The sequence below is a fragment of the Falco punctatus genome, assembly GCF_963210335.1.
Source record: "Falco punctatus genome assembly, chromosome: 4".
Lineage (NCBI taxonomy): Eukaryota > Metazoa > Chordata > Aves > Falconiformes > Falconidae > Falco > Falco punctatus.
In genome coordinates this window covers 1,581,788-1,604,162 of record NC_137583.1, presented here as the reverse complement: position 1 = coordinate 1,604,162, position 22,375 = coordinate 1,581,788, and the positions used below count along the sequence as shown (strand labels likewise).

Sequence of the window (22,375 nt, the reverse complement as noted above, 5' to 3'; positions counted from 1 at the left end):
TTTGTTTTGGTTTTTTTAAGGATTACTTTTCAACCCAGGTCAGATCCCCAATCTATTGTGCAGCTGTACAAACAGTTGTATCAGCGCAAGGTGGCTGAATTGCTGATGGTTATCCTCCTGCCTAAAGCCAATGTTTGCATTCCCAGATCACCTCTTATTTCATGGCTGCTGTAGAACAGGATTATTTACTAAACTGAACATGTAAGGTACTTTATTGCTGCAGCTTACAACCACATGGAGGGTCTCTTTAGTGAGACAAAATGAGGTCACACTGATGCGTACCCTACAAGTAAGGAAGGCATGGCTACTGAGCTCCCTTAAGCTGTTGCTTGTCCTAGATTCTATGTCATTTTTGCAGTCTGCAGGCTGAAATAAATATAAAAACATGACTAACAGTCACTAATGCAAATTAACAGCTTTGGGCCAAGTTCTGAAGCAAGATTCTCCTAGAAATCCTGTAACCATTAACTACCTTGGTCATCTTCCATTCAAAAAAACTCAAGCCTACGTGATGTCCAGATTCACACTGATTTGAAGACTGCGGCATTCAAAGAGTAGGAAGTCTACCTCCAGTTTTGGCAACTCTTCAATTGCAGCTGAATTTTGATTTTTAACATGGAAATACAAAAAGAAAGATGGAAAACCAAAATAAGCACTATGCAATGAAGACATGCTTAGCACGCTTTAAAAACAACCATGAGAGAAACAGACTGAAGGCTCTTTTCCCAAATTACCAGCTCAAATACTGTTTGAAACGAAACCAACTGAAAATCCTTCCTATTTGATGGCTGCCTGGCAACCTACTGGAAAGTACTTGGTTCTCAGTTCTCTGCTTTCAGCTGGTAACAGGTATCCACATCAGACACACACCATTATGTAAGGCCTTCTCATTGAAAACAAGGCACAAAAGATTGAATAACCATTAAGATTTGACTTCTAGAACAAGACAGGAGACACGTTTAAAGAAACGGCTTCAGGAAACGAGATTTCTACAGTTTCTGTTGTGTCTGCTCTAGAAGGCAAGAATCAGAGTCTCCAAGCTGTTCAGCAGTCTTGTTTTGTAGATGTCACATCAATCCATGAGGAACCAGAAAACCAACAAAATTGTTATTTGGCACATCTTACCCTTTGTTCCTTAACACATATCTCAGAGTATAGCTTCATGACAGCTTAAATAAATCCAAGTCAGCACTCTTCAAACCCGCCCCTCTCCTGAGTCAGCACTGGCACTCACCTGATCTTGCTCAGAAACTAGCCCAGCAAAAAAGTTCACTTGGGAAGGGGAGGGGCAGTTGTTTTCGCCAATGTAGCTTCCTGAACTGGTTTAGTGCCAGTGCCCAACAAAAGTAAAGGGGAGAATCATCTAGCAGGGAAAGGGCAGGCAGAAGAGAAGCAGTGCCAGTTTCATTCAACTTCAACTGTCCTGCAACCATGGGCTCAGAGAACAGTCTCACCCTGACTTTAAAAAGACATGAGTTGCTACTCCCAGCAGAAAGATCGTTCAGCTTTTTCACTTCTTTCCTGACATCATCTTTACTCCAGCATCAGCGCTCTTGGAGACAGCTGGATTAAGTACCTGATCTGGTGGGGAAACTAAAATAGCAATATACAAAATAAAATACCTTTAGTTTTTAGCTGGATCAGGTCCTTCACAGACCTGATCATGAGGTTCAACAATCCCCCTAGAATCAAAAGAAGAAAGTGAGAACCTGTGACTAAAGGTAAGGAAAGGAAATGCTAAAGTTCAACTTAAAGCAACTGCAAAGCTGCAGTCTTAAGAAAGGAAATATCACAACAGGACTATGTAATATTGATATGAAAGCACTTTTGTAGAAAAGATTTAAATTGTTCATTAAAAAAAATCAAATTCTCCATGTTGTGATTTTCCAAACACACCATTGATATTTAATTTATTTTTTACCAACATTATTTTCAGAGCAAAAGAGCTACTAAAAATACATAAGGGGGAAGTGAGAAATAGCCTGTTGTGATTAACTAGGGCATGACAAACAGCAGCAGCCACGTGCAAGCAGTACTGGGGAGCAAAGCCAGGAGGAACAGTGACAACAACATTATACAAACAACACTGATTCATGAACAACAAAGAATTCTTAGAAACTGCTGCCTGGGTTATGTCCAAGGCTCTCTTTACTTGATTAAACTATTTAAAAAGTCACTTCAGAAAGCTGACTGCTCCTGTACAACCAAGACTTTTGGGAAGCAAGGGCTGATCCACCTAAAGGGTTTCAGGTAGGAAACCACTGCAACAGTTGCTGTGAAGTGCTCCATAATCAAACAAGTTTCAGCAGTAATGCACACACCTGCAATGCAGGTACTACCCAGAGTAGCTGTCAATCAGTATATCAGAGCTCCCTGTGTGCTGTCGTACTCAGAAAGGTGAAAGCCTCAGGAGATATGCTGTAATGGCACTAAAGGTGAGACAAAGCCAGAACTAGTAATTTGTCCCCGGTTTACCACGAAAGGGGTCTCATGCCATCAAGAGCTCTGAAAGCCACACGTACGTACCTACCCCTCATCTGCCAGGGACCGAACACTGTGCACTGCAATACCTTCATGTTAGTGACATTATAGAGTCTTCTCAGAAGAATTTCACTTTATGAATAAGGTATGTTTCACAACTTCAGCCTGGCACCCATTTCTTCACGATCAACATCTGTTCTAGCTAGCTCTTGTCACTGATTGTAACACCTAACTCTGGACACAGCATTAATCAAATAGGGGATTCCTGGAAGACCTAGTTTTGCCTCAGAGATGTAGCAAGATGTCATCTTGCTGCCACTTGGAAGACAGCACACAAAGAACAGTCTGGGCTACTTCCATACACAATGCACCTCTGCAAAACTCAGTTAAAGCTACAGCTGCCTCTGAAGTAAGCAACGAGTTTCTAGCACTACTGTATTTGGACAATCTTGCAAAAAAAATGTAGGTCTTTTTAAAGATAACAGTATGTTCATGAGCAAATGCCACATGTCTGTTCCTAGACTATCAAAAATCAGAAGCAAGAAGTTTCTTGCAAAAATCATAAGAAGCTGACAGTCGCTAACATTGGAAGTACATCTCTTTAAATATCAAATACGCACATGAAAATTTTAAAACATGAAGAAAATTCAATGAAGCCATCATTTAGGATGCATTTAGACACCCGAATTTCTCACAACTCCCCAATACAAGTGAAATACAATGTGACAAAAGGCAAGGGTAAAACTGTGGTGAAGCTGCTGAGCGCTATGCAGAAGCACGTGGTCTCATTTAGATCAAAGCATGCTTTAAGTGTCTCAGGAGTAATAGACTAGCATCTGTATACAGTAAGACTTCATAATGCCGTCACATAAGATTATCAACCCATATACACACAGCTGTCTTCTGGCAGGTAGTCTCTGCTTGTGCAAACCTGAGGCAGCAGGAGTTTTACAGAGGTCAAGACTCCTGCACGATTCAACTAGACCTATTTTCCACTGCTGTGAGATGAAATATGAAAAAGGGAGAGAAGTTGATCACAAAGAGGCAGAGCTTCGCACAGGGATTGCTTCTCACCCCACAAAAGGTGACCTCCTAAAGCCTCTTTGACTCCCTTAAGAGGATTATGAATCCTACCCTTGGGAGACCTCTACTCAGCTACTGGCTCACCAATATTACACATTAACACTATGTCTTGTCTCTTCATTCCTATCAGCAGAGAGATATTAGAAGAATTTATAAGGTCACTGCTCAAAGATGAGGACTTTAAATGGAACCTCTAATGCAAACAGGGCAAGGCAGTGGTGTACGGTTGGGACTCTGCTTTGTGGCTGCCACATGCCCAGCTGCAGGTCTGCTTAGGGCTTCCCTGCTCAAATACCAGTTCAGCTTATTTGCACACGCAGGCTACCGACTACCCTTGGAAGTAGACTTTTAACCATGGAACAACTGAAAACTAAGACCTCCACAAGCTAAAAAAATCAGGGCAAGTCTAGCGAATGCGGTTCACAGCTCCACAGCAAGTATTAAACCAGAGTCTCAGCAAGCGCTAAGCCCAGGTGTGTTTTCACGAAGTGAGGAGCAGCAGTGCACTGCAAGAACACACTGGCACCTCAAAAGGAAAGCCAAGGAGTAGACTGCAACAAATTAAATTACGTAAATCTTTTTTGCCTTTCACAGACACAAGGAACCAAGAATTTGAAAACAGTATTAAACCCATTCTTTTGGGGTGCAAAATCTTCCAACAAGACACCATTTGGACACTTCTGAATGGGGTCTAGGAAGCAAGTCCTGAATGATCCCTAGACAAAAACAATCAGGAATCATTCCCCTCACCACTTAATAGCACACAGATGTAAAGTAACCTACGCTGCCATGCAGGTGAACAGATGCGGGTTTTCCTTTCACAAAGTAATCACAGTTTAAATGCATTATGAATTCCACAGTTACAAAAACTGAAGACTAGACATGAAGAGAAACCTTAACAGGTAGGAACACACCGTCATCAAGGAGGCACAATCTCTGTGAATGGAGATTTAGGATGAGATTAACACATATGCAAGATAATCCCAATGGGTACAGTCAGCTCCAATTTGGGACAAGTGGCAAAATTTTCTCAGAAGAAAAAAAAATGTCGTTAAGATAGATCTCAGATGCATGTGTAATTAATATTCCACGGCCTTGGCTGTTTCAGACTACACAGTGCAATAGCTAAGCGAAGCCAAAAGTTAAAGAGTTTTAACTAATAACTGCACAGAGAAGCTACAGGGTTAACCACAGAAGCACAGAAGCCACAAGGAGCTAAACCCATGAAGAACTATTACAAAAGCTGTAAATGCAGAGGAACTCAAATTACATTCCTTAAGTAGTTTTGATAAAATAAGAATGATCTACAGCTTTCCAGGAGACCACTAACTGAAAGACAAATATAAGCAGCTTGCAGTGAACTTTGATTTTTAGTATCAGTTCTCAACTTTTGAATTATGATGCTTTTAAAACAGGAAAAACAGCTTCGATAAAAAAAGTCAGTTGCTGCAGTAATTGATTTCCACAGAAAAATCCACAACTAGGACGAAACAGAACTTCTAATTGCTATTTTTAATTCTGCAGTGACAAAAACCTCAAGACAAACATTATGTAAGACCATTAACCTCTTTGCTTGTAACTGGCACCTTCATTTAGCACACTACCACACTAGATATCTTAAGATGAATTCTTAATGCCAAAGCCTACCACTGGCTGCAGCAGGGCAGTCACAGCAATAATGGAAATGAAAAAAAAAATCCCAAAGCAAGCATCATATACTGAATTTTGCAACTACAGCCCCTTGGGCAGAAGCAGTTATATGTGAGCCTGTCCAGCTCTAATGAAACAGTATTATTTCCAGATTGGTAATCCCAAAGATTATCAGATGCTCCCTAGTATTTTAGGAACACTGAAGAGAAATCAAAGTACACAGAAGATCTGGACTGACAGAAAACCTCCAGCTCACCTTTTATTCTAGGAAGTGGGTCAAACCCAAAGAGGCTGTAACCTGCTGAAAAGGAAAGTTTTGAACAACTGCTTTTCTTCTTTTCAAAACAACCTCTCAGCATTCCACATGCACGCTCCATGGCAGTTCAGGTCAGGTATGACAGAGATCTCCACAACTGCCATGTATTGTACTTAACTATAGTTCAGTGGCTATCACATATACACATATGACTGAGTGAAAAACAAAACAAGGTAATCTTTAAGAACATTCCTGTCGCTCAGCCCTGCACCCCATCCCCCCCCCCCCCCCCCCAAAGAAAAAAAAAAGACAGATTAATCTTCTACACCGATAATAAGCAAGACTGATGAATTTCACCCAGACAACCTCTTAAAATACCGTCTTCCATCCGTTCTTATCACATTGTGTCAAAGAACGACATTCAGGAGGGAAGAAAAAAAAAAAAAAAGAAAAAAAAGACCGATTAAAAGCCTACTTTCAGAAGCTATTGTCCTGCTGTGTGAAAAGAGCTCTATGAATCACCAGTTCATCTCCCCCTGACTCCATTTACTCTTAAGAATTCCCCTATGTGCTTGAATTCATACTCCACCCATCCAGACTGTAACGTCCCAACTTGCATACAAGAACACTGTGGGAGACAGCATCAAAACATTCAGTAAATTTAACCTAAATGGCCTCTAGTGCTCTTCCTCATCCACAAATCTGATTATTTTAATCACAGAAGACAATGAGGTGGGTCAGACATAACTTACCTTTGGTAAATCCATACTGACTGTTCCCAGGCAGGTTCCTTCACGTGCCCAGAAAGGGGGCACCAAAAGGACCTGACTCATGACTGTCCCCAGGACTGAAGCGAGGCTCACCAGCCTGTAGGTCCCTGGATTATCTTTTGGGTCTATTTTGAAGACAAGTGCAACGTTTGCCTTTGTCAAGTGATCAGAGACAATCCCAGCACCTCCTTGACTTTTCAAAGATGACCAAGACTGGCATTACTATCACACAGCCAGCTCAGCACCTCTGGGCACAAGCCCCATAGACTCATATGGCTCAAATTCTCTCACGTAATCCCTCACTGCTTTAATTTGCTTCTGACTGCTGTTTCCTCTTTGAACGCTGCCTCTGAACACACAAGCCCAGGAGACCTTGCTGCTGAAGACTTAGGTATAAAAAGCACCAAATACCTCAAGCATATCTGTGCCAACCATCACTCATTCCGCCACCTCATTCAGCAGTCTTTGTTTACCCTTTTACTGCTGACATAGAGGTAGAAGCTACATAATAATTATCAGGGATGTTGTAATATGCACTGTCCTGAGGGAAAGCAGCTGTTTCCAAAATTCAAAGACAGAAATGCAGACTAACATAGCAGAGTTTGTTCTGTCTGTATTCCAAGTTGTCAAAGAAACCGCATATCTCTTTGCAGGATGTAAAACCAACCTGCTGGAGAGTTGCATGACCCCATTTCTAAAACGTCAGGCAAAAAAAGCCTCCTCCTTGCTGTCAGCCAGGCTGAATGAATTTAGCAAAGGAAAATCAGCACTGTAAAGAACAAACCTAGGCTCTCCTGAAAATCCCTAAGGAAGTTTAACGGAGAAGCTTCTTTTCAGGTTTAATTAAGAAAAATCTAGACTATGGAATAAGGAACTAAGATTTTTTACTTAGATGTCAACTAGTCAGACTGCTCTAGGTATAGAAAAAGAGATGCTTTATGACAACTCCATATTCTCATGGCTTTTACATGCATAATACCTCAGTGCATCAGATATGGGGGAACAGCAGGAGAAAACTCAAAGCTGTTCTAATACTCCCCAAGAGAAAGGAGAGCCAAAGGACTCAAAATGCTCGCAGCCGAGGTCATTGCTGCAGGCTTCTGGCATTGAGCAGGCGTCTCATTGTGCCACGCTCACACTGCCAAAGCAATGGCAGTGCCTGCTGTGTCTGAAAGCTAGCACGGAAGTGTAACACATGCAAACAAAAGTACATTTTATCAGACTCCAGAACTCACAAGTCTCCCCTGCCCCCTTCTGGGAACAAGGTGGATCTGAAAACTTCAATATCTATTTCCAATGATAAAATTGATTACTTGGGCAAACAACTGAAAGAAAACCAGAAAGAGCTTTTGCCTCAGGCACGAGTCCCTTCAGCAAAGACATGGATATTGGTAAGTACATCTCCTTCAGCAGCAGAGACAGACTCAAAGTGGATTTTCCTTACCCATACACTGAAGCCACTGACAAACTTGTGCCTGCCAAAAAACAGCCTGACAATTCACTACAGCTCAACTGTTATGACTAAGACAATTCATTTCTCAGGTCATGATGCAGATATGCAATGCAGACCCCCTGTCCTTTATACCAATATCTCCACTACTTCCCCAAAATAAAATAAACAAACAAAAGAAAATACAGCAACTACAGAAAAACTCCTTTACACCAATATCTCCACTACTTCCCCAAAATAAAATAAACAAACAAAAGAAAATACAGCAACTACAGAAAAACTTGCATGATATCCATTAACTGCTCATAAACCTTCTTCACAAGTTAAGGAAACCACGTCCTATTAAGCTGCTGACAAACCTGACTTAAGCAAAAAATGCCTTTGCAGTGACTTGCCACCCCATTTATGTTGAGATCTTAAATGCAAAAGCCAAACAGACCTCATAAGGGCCAAAGAAGAAAAACTCTCCCACCTGTCTCTTCCTACCTCTGCTAACAAGGAAAACATTATGCTGTTTGTCCATGTATTTTCATACCTCACAGCACTGAAAAAAAGTTTCACTTTCCTCTTCACATCCAGAGTGCAGTCCTGCACAACTCTGTTACTTAGAAAACTTAAAGGAGATACTCACTTTTCCTTTGTCTGCTTTGCATGTGGGCCACTGAGGAGGAAAGCTAAGCAAAGACCCCACATCCCCACTCCCAGCTGTGACAACTTCCAAAGGAACAGAGCACAGCTACTGTTAAACAGTCATTTAGGATCCGTGAAGAAAAGTGTTTCTCATTTTGAGGAGACTGACCCTGCAGTAGAGATCCAGGAACTCTATCCAAAGAGCACATTGTGAGCAATGACACGTTTCGTGCTCTCCCCTCCCTTTGCAAAGTCAGCTGGTAAGGAGCAGAAGCTGGCTCCAGTACTCAGGAAGCAGCACAAATGTTTTGTTTCCTAGGAATTAGGACATCTAGATTTAAACCTATCAAGTCTGAGTTACGCATCAAAGCCAAATGCACATTTGCCATGAAGAACCATCACAAGCAAGCTAATCTCACCCTTAAGGCCCTTCAAAACCAGTATTTAATTTGGTTTGCTTCAAGCTCACTGTAAAGCAGCTTTACAATTCCTACAATACACTATGGGCTGTGACACCACTCTGATCCATCTCCTCCTCATATCTATACATTGCCCTTTTGCTGTGTTCTCTGAAAATTAATTATACAGAAATGAACAGCGTTAGATAAAAGGAATCCAAGAAATCTGCTCTCTTAAAGGAAATGAGGACTACAGAATCGCTGCCTTCAAGAAATCTGTAGCAATGCCCACTCAGTATGACTCCCATTGTTAGAAAGAGAGCAAGCCCAAGATCCAAACAAGCAAACATCAGCACGCCCATCTTCTCACTTGTGGCCAGAAAACAAGCATATGCTTAGCCATGGCGTGGGTTCCACCTCTGCCTCTTGTCACCACTAGACCACATCAGAGCAGCATCCTGACCTGAGGAAGTTCTGCCAAAACTGCAGGCGTCACACAAATGGCAGCTTTGAACAAAAAGATGAATACTCTGACTTCAATACATTATCTGAATAAGCTCCACCTACCCCTCTCCATGTAAAGCAAGGCAGTAACAGTAAGCTTCACAGCCTCACACAGTCTGGAATTTCACTACCCAAGAGGACTTTAATCTCACATATACAAGCCTCTAGAGATATACCAGGGCATTTCAGCAGTCAGAACTGAGTCTCAGACCGAATGGAGGGGCACACGCATTAGAATTTTCTGTCTTACTGTGAAGATAAACCTGAACAAACATTTTGCATCAGCTACCCTTGTCTTTTTCTACATGGCGAAGCTGACAACACTTCCATTTGGCAGGCGCCATATGGCATCATGCGGTTTTACTGGACAGCTCAGCTTTTGTCTGAACGCTGTTAAAATATTTAAAGCCAGGAGAAATACAGCCAATTCTTACATCTCTCTACTGAAGTTTAACAGGTCAGGAAAGTGCTCAGTTGATTTGGTTAATAGATTCTTTAGATAATCATGATCTGAGGTCATCCAAGTGGAAAGAAAAGGGCTAGGAATAGGTTACTGGTCTGGTGCTTCCACTGAATGCTTCAATTATCTTGGTCAAACCATGCAGTCCAGGTGTACTTCAGCCACCAGCAAAACAGCATTTCAGAAAGGAAACACAGGATATTCAAGTAAACCATCTCTATACTGTTCCAAAGAGACTGCAGTTTGATTTTTTTTTCCCCATAATCCCCTTGAACCCCATTTCAACTTAGTCCTACCTGATAATTAAATTCTCAAGATTTTAAGATTTTGTGTCCTAGTCCATCAATTGAATTGAGTTTGTTGATACAGACACAAATTAGGGCACCTCTTTCAAGTCAATGTGGTGCTGTCTGGCAGAAGAACCAAATGCTTTAGCAACTTTTACACTCAAAAGGCAGAAACAGAAAAAGACAATCCAGGAGCACATCAATTCCACAGAAAGACTTGAGAGCATGAAAGTAAGATTATCCAAACAAATTCATTTCACTGTGGTAAACAAATTCTAGTGCCAAAAGCACAAGGAGCAGCTGTTATCTAGCTGTTTCTTCTGCTAACATAGTTTCGAGATGCTGATATTTAGTAAAATTTGGGGCTTTCTTAAGCATCTGAAAAAGGTCAGACAGGCAGAGAAATCCAAGGCAGTCAGATGTACACTACTCCAGACTGTATCAATGCTCAGCACACAGCTTAATTTATTGTATGAGAAAAGGCAACTGCAGGTTGCCCTGTGATGCACCCATTCTAGAATAAATATAGCAAGGTTTGTAGAGACAGGTAAAATCTTTTATTAGACCAGCTGATAGAGGATGCCCTCCCTCTCCCACTGCAACCCCTTCTATTTTTACACCGCTGATCAAAAAATTAATTCAGCTGGAAAAGACTATCTTGGGGCCCTACTTATCTACCTAATTCTTTCCTAGGAAAGGGTGCTAGCCACAATGACAAGAGAAAGCACTCATGTCGCTGTCTACCTTCTTGATACCCCCAGAAAAAAAACCTTTATTTTAAAAGCGTGGGGTTTATCACTGTAACTGTATCTACATTAAGGGAGAGCTGCACTAGGCAAGGATGAACATACTGATTAATGCAGCTGTCCCAAGCATTTGTAGCAGAAATGACCTTATAAGCATGTCCACTGGGAGCTAAAGCCACATAATCACGTTGCAAATCCATGCCCCCTACTTGATATCAGTTTAATTTTCCTAAGCAGGTGACTCTTAAGGGTCACAGGCAAGAAAACATGAGCTCTAACTTCCCGACTTGACACTACATTGTGATTTTTATCATGAGAAAGTACCAAACAAACGTACATTCTCATATACAGTACGTTCTCTTGTATGGTCAACCCACTAAAAAACAGAAACACAGAGAGGAGAAGGAAAGAAAAAAATCTGAGCTCCACATTAGGAAAAATAATTAAAAAAAATCTCGATGCAGATGCTGCAAGAAAATAAATGGTGTTATGGAAAATACAGGGATAAAGTGCAACATTTTGTTTTAGAGGTTTTGAATGGGAAATCACTTCAAGATTCTGTCATAACAAACATTTTAGACAAAGGCAGTGCACTAAAGCTAGTACTTAATATATCATATATTTTACCTAAATTATCTGATGACCCTTAAAGCTAAGGTAGCAGATTTTGTTTGAGACTACCTGTAACTCTGAAGATAATTTCATACAAGAATACTCTTAATCCCTTGTGATACTAAAAAAATCCAATATGGCAAAACATGCATGACACAACTCAGGGTCATGGAGGAGATTTTAGTCTGGGTCTTTTGTTATCCTGTTACTCTTCTGGGGATCAGCATAATCTGCAAAGACTCTCAATCACTCATACTGAAAATCTTAAAGCTGTTAAAATACCTCGGGATTGTTTTGTGGCTTGCAGGATGCTCTGGAAGGTAAAGGGCAAAGAATTAACAGAGACACCCCCAGCCACTTGAGGGAAAATGAAAGGCAATCTGAACCTGAGGCTATCTTCTCCAAAGATACATGAATTGGGTGGCTAGTCACAGCTCCAAGCTTGACAAGATGCTATGCGTTTTGAAGGGAAAAAAAACCCACAAACTTAACATCTAAAAATCTCTGCAAGATCATTTTATCCAACCAGGAGCAAGCACTGCTATCCTTTGGTACCGCCTTCTAGCGAGCCTCCCTCTCCCAAGGGATCCAATGTAACTTTGGCTTTGCAAAAAGAAATATTCAAGGATAAGGGAGCTCCTAGATGCCAAAGCAGCAGTCCCTGAACACAATTCACCCTACTGTATTTCTTAAGCTCCTTCCAAAGGAAAGGGACCTTTAATATCCCAAATCTTCATTATTACTCTCCTTATATACTGCCAGTGGGCAGCAGACTTCCTGGAATCCTCTACCACACCAGCCAGTTCTGTTCTGAAAGTTCGGAAACGCCGCCTTTTCAAATGAAGTGAAGAATCAGACAATTGAAGTCTATATTTAACTTCATATTCACTGCAGCAGTTGCAAAGAAGTTCTTGTAAACACTCTACAGGTCACAAATTTCCAGTATCTTATCTAAATGTTAAGCTGCTGAAGTAGAGCTCAAAGCTCCTTCCAACAGGCTTTCTGGAGTGCTACCTACAACAGCTGAGCCCACTGGCTAAGTAACAGAGCTGTAAAGCAAAAATAAAATAGTTTGTTAAACCTGATCTATTTTCAAACCGGCTCGCATCTTAAAAATTAAGTGCTGCACCTGCATATATGCATATATATATATATAAATTAATAAATAATTTTTGCCCCATACACTAAACAAGCACAGTACACATTCTTTTGGAAGACACACAGACTGTGGCAAGTTTGCTTTTAATAGCAGGTCTGTCTCAAGTGTATAAAAGTTACCTTGATTTTTCACATTTTCCATTCCTTTAAAGATACTGTAAGACTGTGTTGCAGCTTCTACACACATCAGTCTGCTAAATCAAATGTTTTCTCACAGCCACCTGGGTTACAATACATCATGGACCATAATAGCTAGAGAAAACAAATTTACTCTTCGATTTTCTTTTCCCGTTCAATACAGTGGGGTAACAGGTGCCAGAAGCATGTTTTCTCAGACTGAAAGATACAAACAAGCACTATGGGTAAAAAAATAACACAGTTCTCTAACTGCCAATGATAGCAAACCTGAAACAATAGAAACTGCTTTACACTCACGAGAGTCAGCCCACCAAGCTCACTACCATAGGACACTGACCTCACCGTAATTTTTCAAAGGCTTTGAATTTTCCTCTGGTTGTCATGTCACAATAGGATGAAGTACAAAAAACACAAAGCCTGGAAACACTTCCCAATTAACTTGTAAACTTTAATTGCCAGGTTTTCAGAAGACGTTTTACAGCAGTGAATAAATACCTTGGTTTACTTTTGGCTGATGAATGATACAATACCCTTAACTATTTTAACTAACAATATCTGAGTGGAGCTTCAGTCACAACTCAGAATTAATTTTTAAGACTACTGATCTTTGCTATTAAGCAAAGCAAGTTGTTAATAGGTTCACTTCAACATTTCAACTGATGAAATACATATGGAAGCATCAGTCCCAAGGATGCCACATGACTAATGAACAGACCACAGGAACAGAAATAGCTTTAGCTAAATAAGATCACAGGTAAGAATAATTAAGGGGAAAACCAGAAATTCCGAATGCTATTACAGGAAAAAAATATACCATATGCTTGAAGAAGAACAAATGAAAACTATTCACATTTCACATGGTATGGAACAGTAGTACTTATTCAGTCTGACTAATGGTGTCACAGGTTTTCTCTCAGCTCTGTAGAAATAAAAGATGCATCAGGCATGCTTGATAAGCTAAATCTGAACCAATAAGCATTACCCTAAAATTTTAATACACGTATTGAGGTCAACACTTGCAGCAAGAACTGCGAAATATTAAGACTGCAATTACATAAACAAGATTTGTACCCAACCAAAGAAAATGCCACTTGCACAGCATAAGAAAAACCACTTAGAATATTTGGTCCAAATGGGAAATGAAGCAAACCCTTACAATATTTGCAAAAGGGTATCCATAACCATTTTGAATACGGTCACATTTAATCCATGCAAAATCCTCATATTCAAGATGAACCTGATGCGGGTTTTATTGTGGGAGGTGTGGGAGCGTTTGTTTAAGAAACTACTAAAAAAACTGCCTATGTAGTGTTTCAGCATCAACTGAGCTTCAAGACTGCTTTAGCAATTCTTCTGGGACACCCTCACGAGACCGAAGTTAAAAGGTCTTTTTTTCCCCCCCTACATCTGCGGGGTGAGAGAGTCAGCCCCCATGAATCTGACAGGCATACCTTCCTCAGATCTGCCATATAGCTTTGCACACAGACCACAGCTCAGAGAAGTGGAATATAGCTTCCACTAGGCAGCAAGTGTTGTGAGGGCCTTCCGAAGATCCAGGACTTCACCAGTATTATTTAGAATCCACAAGAGTACTCAAACTAACACAAGTGCACAACACCTCATCTTCTGCAACAGCTCCAACATTTTGATTGAAGTCACTCTTTGGTTTGATTCAGCCACTAAAACACAGGACTACGTAGGCCTCTAGATTTCTCTCCCAAATCCTTCCTGCTTTAAATAACTCACTGACATCTGCAGTCACTGGTGCACTGATTTTGGTGCCTGAAGCTGCTTATCGCCTATAGTTAGCTGTAATGAGATCATGACTGCCTCCCCACACGTGCTTAAGCTGCTTAGACAGTACTGTCAAAGGACACAGAACAAACAGCCAGCCCTATGTTCTTGTGCCTTTCTAAGATTTCTAAACTCAATTTTTGAAACGCTTGACAATACTCTGATGCCAACAGTGGACAATGCTAATCAGAATTTAAAATGACGTGATATTTTGCATAAACCCACTCCGGCAGTTTAAAAAAATGGGGAAAATGCAGCTTAGCATAGGACAGGGTGGGTAAAAAAAATGCCACAGTAGAATACATGAGCTATACATAGTGCTGATCTAAAGGTGAACTATTAAGTCAAAGACACAGGAGTATCCCCTGAAAAGAAGGCACCACATGTCTCCCCTCCTGGCCCCAGGAAGGTAGTTGTGGAGCTCAGCATCTTTGGTCATTACCTGTTGCACCCCACCAGAAAAGCAAACTAGGCAACACAACTACTATTTAAACATGTGGTGTCTCAAGAAAATGAGGTCATTTGAGTCAGCTGGCAAAAAAATACTTATACCACAGTTACTACTACTGAGTCATATCTTTGTTGATAAAGAACTGGTGCAAAATTGATATGCTAGACTTTCTTCCAAACTTGGAACAGCACAAAGTAACCCCTTTCAGCCTGGAAGACTATCAAGCCAGCCTATCATCTTTCAAACTAACCTCAGAACAGGAAGGAAAAAATAAAAACCAGACGATGATAAGAGTTCTGGAATCACTTCAAGATAATTCAGCTGCAATTCAGGCACCTAAATGGCCAGAACTGCTAGAGCATAAGAGTTAGCCTCCAAGTCTTGGAAGCTTAGTTCTTATTACAAAGAACTAATTTGATTAGAAGTTAACAAATACAAGACAGGATTGTGCTTTTCACTCTGTCGAAGTGCACCTACTTGGGTGTTTCTGTAGTATCCTCCAAACGTAAGAGCATACCTCCCACAAACCGTATCTACACATACTTACTTGAAGAGCAAAATTACAAAGTGGGAGGTAAAAAGCAAGCAGCTTATTTCTCTTTGCACGCTCTTTAAGGTGGCTGTGTACATATTCTGGGAAAAACAGAAAAAAGTTACCTTAGAGATGTCACCCAAGCTCTCTCTGTTGAGCAGTCACTGGAATATGGAGCCAACCTCTCACAATCAAGAGGGAGCAGGACACCAGAAGCAAGTCAGCCTGCAAGATGTTGTATGGAAACGAGTTAGCAAGTGCTAAATTAGCTTTTGTTTAGATCTTTACCTGCTCATCAATTCAGAATGTTTGAGAGCACACTTCACCTCAAGCCTGGGACCAGAACCACAGTGAGCTCCTTTCAGGATGCAAGTGCTCTCACAGAAGCTCTTTACCAAATGTACCACTGGAGCCAAGGGGACCACCGCCTCCAACAGCCTCCTCCACCCCTCAACTGAAGATTACCAACCAGCGGGTGGAGCAAAACAAGAAGCATGCCTGTTCTGTATCTGGCCTGGTTCACAAGACACTGATGGGTGTTAATGAAGAAAGGTTGAAGCACAGTATACTGAACTGTGGCAGCTGAACAGGCACTGCTGTAGGCCCCAGCAAGGGAGGTAGTGTTTGGCAAAGAAGCAGGACAACTGGTGGAAGAGATAACCTTTCTAACTACAAAAGCTAAATCACAGACAGCTTATCTATCAAAGCTCTCAAACGCATGTAGTAACATCCTACCAGGACAGGCACATTACATTTCATAACCTTTTTCACTGCTTTTATCAGATTTAGTTGACACAGATCTTATAATTATGGCACCTACGCCCATGTTATTTTTGAATAGAAGCAATTGCACCAGTATCAACTAACATGGATAGCATTATACAGAGAGTGAGACACCATATAATAGCGAGGTTTATTCCTGTATTCCCAGAGAAAGGGATAAAAATCATGCTGTAAACAGAACTGACCACATACTGATGAGGGTTATGCAAAGTAAAAGAAAGCTTAAAGAAGCTTGTCTTTTATACACAGTCAGTGCCACTCAAAATGCATATAGACAAGCCTACAGAAATAAATGAAGGCGAGTGACTTGCACCTTAGTACTAGCTGCAAAGTAGATCACACCAATGAGGACTATATTGGAAGCACAGACACACCAAGTAAGAGAACTGCATCTATTACAAAGTACACCTACCCGAACAGCATGCAGGGAAAGCCAAAAATAACAGCTGCTGCCACATCAGAACAGCACAAGCACTGCATACATGCAAAGCCTGCATAACAGAAACTAAGCAGCCATGCACAAACACTTCCTCTTCCTCCCCCACCACCCCTGCGACAGCAGCAACAAACCTGATATTAAACACTCGCCAGCATCCTGCTCTGCATTCCTATCACATCAGGAATATAAAAGAGGGAGACTGGTAGCTGCTCCTCCATATATCTGAAGGGTTCCTTCAGTTTACAGCAAGCAATACAAATACTTGACATGACTCTTGCAGAGTTTTCTGTCGCATTTTCTTCCGTTCTTTCACTCTTTTTCTCTAGCTCACCATTTCAGAGCTCACCAGGGACCCCTTGTATTTACCAGGTTTGGTTTTGATACGTTCCTTCTCAAAGACTGAGAAGTCAGAAATAAAAGCAGTCGTTCCTAGGCAAGTCACATTATGTAAACAAGCAAGTGCAGAGCCATAGCTCTGCTGAGCTGCCACACGCAAACTCTGCAAGTCAAGTTCAAATCTAAACCCTGCCCAGCACCAAGACTGAGTGCGACACTGTCAAACGCAAGAGTAAACAAATCAGGCCACAGTTTTCTGTCAATACTAAGTTCTGTGCCTATAAATCCCAGCATCAATACAACTGACGCACATATCTCAAACACATTACAAGCTAATTCCCAGTGGACAGACTAGGGGAATCCAACAGCGGCAAGTGAAGTGCCTGGGTTACAATGCAATGCCCAAACAAGGTCTCCGTCAGATTTTCTGTGGCTGCAGTATCTGCATTTCAACGACAGACGGAAGAAACATACCTTCTCCAGAGCAGGGGCTGCAGATTTCTTATTCCAATGGAAACCACAAGACAGTGTCACCTCCTGCCCCAGTGTGCCAGTCAGAACTTAACAGATCCACAACAACCTTAGCACAGAGAAATCAACTAAAAACTGAAATCTAAAAAGACAAGCCATCAAACCTTTTTACAAACATTTAATGATCCACTGAACATGTCCTGTAAGCAGATGGTCAACAAACAGCTCCAAGCTCGTACCAGCCTCGTCATCTAGCACTAGTCAAGCTCAATAAGGTCACATTTTCAGAGTTTAATAATTTCACCCAAAATGAATAAGCTCCATATGTGGGGGAGGAAAGGAGAGAAGAAACAAATCAGGCAGCTGAGATGGGATGAGAATAGCATGCAACTGCATGATTAAGAAGAAATCACAGTGCTTGTTCAGAAGACTTAATTAGTAGCTTAAGGGTGCAGGTACTACTTCAGCCCGGGCATTTTTTGACCTCTGAGTGTTTGCTATTCTAACCTTGACTTCTCCCTACATGCAACGCAATACAGAGTAACTTGCAAGTCAATTGACTTACACAATGTGCCATAAGAGGGAATCCCAAAGCACATTGATTTCGCTTTCCAGAATATTTTTATAAGAAGGACATGCCCAGTACTGTCATCCTGATGAAGCACACAATGATACTATCCACAAAAGTAGTAGGAAAGAAGCATGGACACTACCGTTCCATTTAATTTTTAAATATATGTAAATATGTATTCTAAAATTATATTTTTATAATAACATATAAAAACACACTATCACACCATTTCAGTCACAGCGCAGGCTACCCTGAAGAAGAATAAGACCCCATTCCACCACCAGCCCCATGTTCCTACCATTGCCCTTCCATCAACAAAAACATTTAAGCACCCACAAAGCTGGGGAGAAAAAAAAAAGTCAGTTTGTCTTCAGTTTGATCAGTTTGTAAGTTGGGGAACGCTGATGCCCATCTGCACAAACACCCCAGCTGGCACCAGTGACAATGCAAGAACTTCCTGCTGGTTGTAGTCTATACTGACATGAGCTTAAAGTGACTGTGAAGTTACACATGGAAGGTGAAACAACTGGCGACTGGAAGATCTAGAAACTGTCCCCTTTCTCATCTCAGCAGTGCTCTTTTGCTCACTTGCTTTTTCCTACATATGGAACATGCAAAACTGCCACAAGGTGTCTACTGGATAAACAGCAGAAACGAACCTAGGAAAGACACACACACTGTTCAGAAGAGGGCCCTACCTGCATATCCTACTCTTTCCATCCCTGTGGTCATCAGAGATTCCTATGGTAATGATCAGCTTCCCCCTCAAGGAGCCAAGGATCACTTCCCCCACTCTCCCAAAAGTCCTTATTAGACAGGAAACAAAAGCACTGACATGAAAAGGACACTTCAGATCTGCCTAACAGGCTCTAACCAGGATAGCACAGGCTGTTCATCCAGGCACCTCGAAGCGGTTGTGGTGAAAACGCTGCAGGGGGTATGAAACACTCTCTAATGCTATCACAACAAAAATTAGCATTAGGACAATTCAAAACATTGACAAGAGTTTTACACAGCTGAAACAGCAAGCCAACGTTGGCTTGCTATATACAGAGTTCACAACATTTTTACAACATACCACTTTCCTTCCAGCTCTGAAAAAAAGTACTTAACCTCAGGTCCACACTAAACGTAACTCAGCCACAAAAAAAATATTTCTCAATTTTCAAAACAAAGAACCATTACACAGTATTAAGATGTTCCTAACAGATCTATTTAGGGTTACACTGACAACATCTAATAACTGACATATCTAATTCTAAAACACTTCCAACTTCCTGACAGAACTTCTGTAAAAAGGAAATAATTGTCTTAGTTCAGCAGTATGTAACAAGAACACAGTATTTTTCTCCATTTAAAATCTGACCATACGCACAAACGCCAGTGTATCAGCCACAAACTACATTTACACAAACACACCTACCAACTATAGAAATATTACATCAAGAATTAACAGAGACCCAAGCCCGTTCCATTCTGGCACCGTTCAGTGCTTTTCAGCAAAAGCCAATCTTGGAATTTCAGCTTTGGAAGCTCTGAATCCCAAATTAAGCCAGATGATCCTGAAGGGAGAAAAAGCAGAGGGAGCAGAAACACAGCAAGGCAGGCTGAAACGAGAAAGGCAGCACATACTAAAGCATATTGCTGGAAAGAAAAATGAGGGCCTTGCTGATTCAGAGATTTAAGATGGAGGGACATGGAGACTGGCACCAATTTAAATTCAGAGTAACTGAAAGCTGAACAGCAGTCAATACCACCTCTCATAATCCAAGTCCGACTTGGAAAACCCAGAGAAGGTTGGTTACAGTTCAGGTCTGCAGACCCACAAGCACGTCTGCCTTCGGGGACTGCCAGGCACCTTCTAGTAGCCACTGGGGTAGCCGGGGTACCAAAGCCTGCCCACACGCCCTCCCCCGCAGGGGTGGCTGTGCGCTGGCATGCAGGAAGGGCCCCCAACCCCACCAGCTTCCTCACCATGTTGGTTTCATGTTACCACCGTGGTTTGCCGAGTTCCTTCCTGTGCGCAGCTTCTGTAGAAGGGAAGGGCACAAAGGGAAGGGACGCTAGATCCGCTTGCCGGGCCCGGCCCGGCAGGGCAGCAGGGCCCTGCCCAGGCACCGCGCCGCCCGCGGGGCTGCCCTTGCCGAGCCCAGCTCCCAGAGCTCTCCCCACGCCGGAGGACGCCCTCCCGCCCCAGCTGGGCCCCACACGGGCCTCGCACGGGGGCGCACCCCCGCCTCACCCCCACACCGCAAGCACCGGGACGCGCCGAGCTCCCCCCTTCCCCGCCTCACGGGGCTGCGCCTGGATTCCGCCCCCCTCCGCGGGTCCGTCCCCGGCTCCCCCCCCGCACGGCGCTCGGTCCCCGCCTCACCCCGACTCTTCACGGGCCGCGCCTGTACCGTACCCCCCCCTCTCCGCAGGTCCTCCTCCGCCTCAAGCGGGCCACACCGAGATCTCCCCTCCCCCACTCCCCTCACGGGGCCGCGCCCGGTTCTCCCACCCTCCCTCACGGCAGCGCGCCCAGTCCTCGCTCCCTTCCCTTACGGCAGCGTGCGCAGCCCAACCCTCCCTGCCTCCCGCCCCTCAGCCCTGCCCCGGACCACCGCCCTCTACGGCTCACCGAGGCCAGCCCTGCCTGCCCAGCCGGGGGCTGGCGACACCGAGCCCCCCACGCCGCCGCTCCCTGCTGTTCGAATCAACAACAAGATGGCGGCAGCCGCGGGGGCGGAGCCCCGGTGCTGGCCGTCATAGCAACCGCGCCGTCCAAAGCCCGCCCCTCTGCCTCTTGCGGCAATCCAAAGCCAAACCCCGCCCGCCCGTGGCATCTTGGACATTTTGATAGGCCAAATGAGCCGTCACTCAAGCGCGGAGCCGCCCCACCCCTTGCTGTGCGCGGACTGCCTCCGGATGGCCGCGCACGTTAGGCACACGTGACGCCCTCCGGTACCCCGCCTCCCCGCGGGCTGCGCCGCCTCATTGGGTACCCGTGGCGGAGGCGCTCGGCCAATGGGCGCGGGCCGCGGGCCTTGCCCGGCCGGGCGGCTGTGAGGCGCGGCCTGTGGGGGTGGCGCTCTGTGCCCCGGGCCGGAAGCGGGCCGCACGCCTCGGCCCGGCGTACCGCGCTCCCCGCGGCCACGGGCGAGTGTGGCGGGGCGGCACGGCACGGGGCGGCACAGCCCGCCTGCTGTGGTGCGTCCCTGCGGGCTCAGCCGGCCTAAACCCCGCTTCCCGCGCTGTGGCCTGGCCTCAGACAGCTCTTCGGCTGGGCGGGCTCCTCGGAGCCGCGCGCGGAGCGTGTTCGCGCACCGATCCGGTACAATACAAGGTTTAATTCTCGAACGGTCACAGTTCCTGTAGGCTCAGGGCAAGGGGAGCCCCAGGCAGAGTCACGCAGCTGACCCCTCTTTGTGAAATTTCACAGCAGGCTCCTGCCCTCCCCTTCCTCCCATGCAGCCACCTACTCCTCACCTTAGTCTCTTCCCTCTTGCCCTGTCAGCGCTTCATTTCCCTGGGAGCTGCCAGGGAGGCGGCCTGCGGTGCGCTCCTTTGAAATTCAAACAACCAGTTTCCCATCTCCCGGTGCTGACCGGTCCTTCAAAGCGCTCCCGCCTGTTCGCCAGGCCCTGCTAACTCTCCTGCGGCAGTTGCGCTTACCTGCTCGCTCGCTAATGGGCTTTTCCTCCCAATTAAGGAACCAGGCCCCTCTGCTGACCAGCTGCTCCTCCCACCCCTTGTGCCCGAGAGTGCTCAAGCAAGGGAGAGCTCCAGGGGGATGTGGGACACAGGGCAAAAGTGTCTCAGAATTACCCCTGACTGAATTTCCTTGCCTCACATCACATCTGCAGAGGACTGCCCCAGCTGGGTCACGTACAGAGGCAATGGGGATGCTGCCGTGACCCGAGCAGACCCTGCCAAAGCCCTCCACATGTTTTTTGCTGCCCCAACTGCCATTCTGGTCATGGGTCATGCCACCCACCTCCCTGATCGGAGACGCACTAATAACTGCCACAGCAGGACAGCCACCAGCAGGACTGCTTGGCCACCACACTCCCTATGGCAATCACAGCAGTGGGTGCAATCTCTGCTACCATTTATTGGGTCTGTGTTGGTTGGGGCAGCTCAGGGGCTGGCTGCACGCTGTGGGTGGTGGCTTTGGCCATGGAGGAAGGATCCCCTCCTCCTCCCAGGCCTGAGGGCAGCACCAGGTGCTCTGCCTGGCATGGCCCACAGGGAGCTGTGCATCGCAGAGAGCCCCTCACCAAGTAAAGCTACTCAGATCCAGCGCCGTGCCCCAGTCATGCTGTTGAAGAGGTAGTCCCTGCCAGTGCCTGAGACGGGAGGCAGCACTCAGCCATTGCCCCATGGGTGCTGC

The 22,375-nt window shown here is 44.2% G+C and overlaps 1 protein-coding gene across 8 annotated transcripts in view; it reads right to left on the bottom strand.

Annotated features, from left to right (window-relative positions):
• IP6K1 (inositol hexakisphosphate kinase 1) overlaps positions 1-20,766 on the bottom strand; it is a 39,338-nt gene extending 18,572 nt beyond the window's left edge. The window contains exons 1-4 of one of the 8 annotated variants that reach the window (XM_080387526.1): positions 20,624-20,765; positions 19,975-20,030; positions 15,526-15,625; positions 1,623-1,682 (exon numbers count right to left, since the gene is read on the bottom strand). The gene's annotated coding sequence lies outside the window, so the exon portion shown is untranslated. Of the gene's footprint in view, positions 1-1,622; positions 1,683-15,525; positions 15,626-16,753; positions 17,404-17,432; positions 17,539-19,757; positions 19,953-19,974; positions 20,031-20,623 lie in introns of those variants that run through there. The other 7 variants (XM_080387532.1, XM_080387523.1, XM_080387524.1 and 4 more) reach the window with 7 other exon arrangements.
• Positions 20,767-22,375: the final 1,609 nt, after the last annotated feature.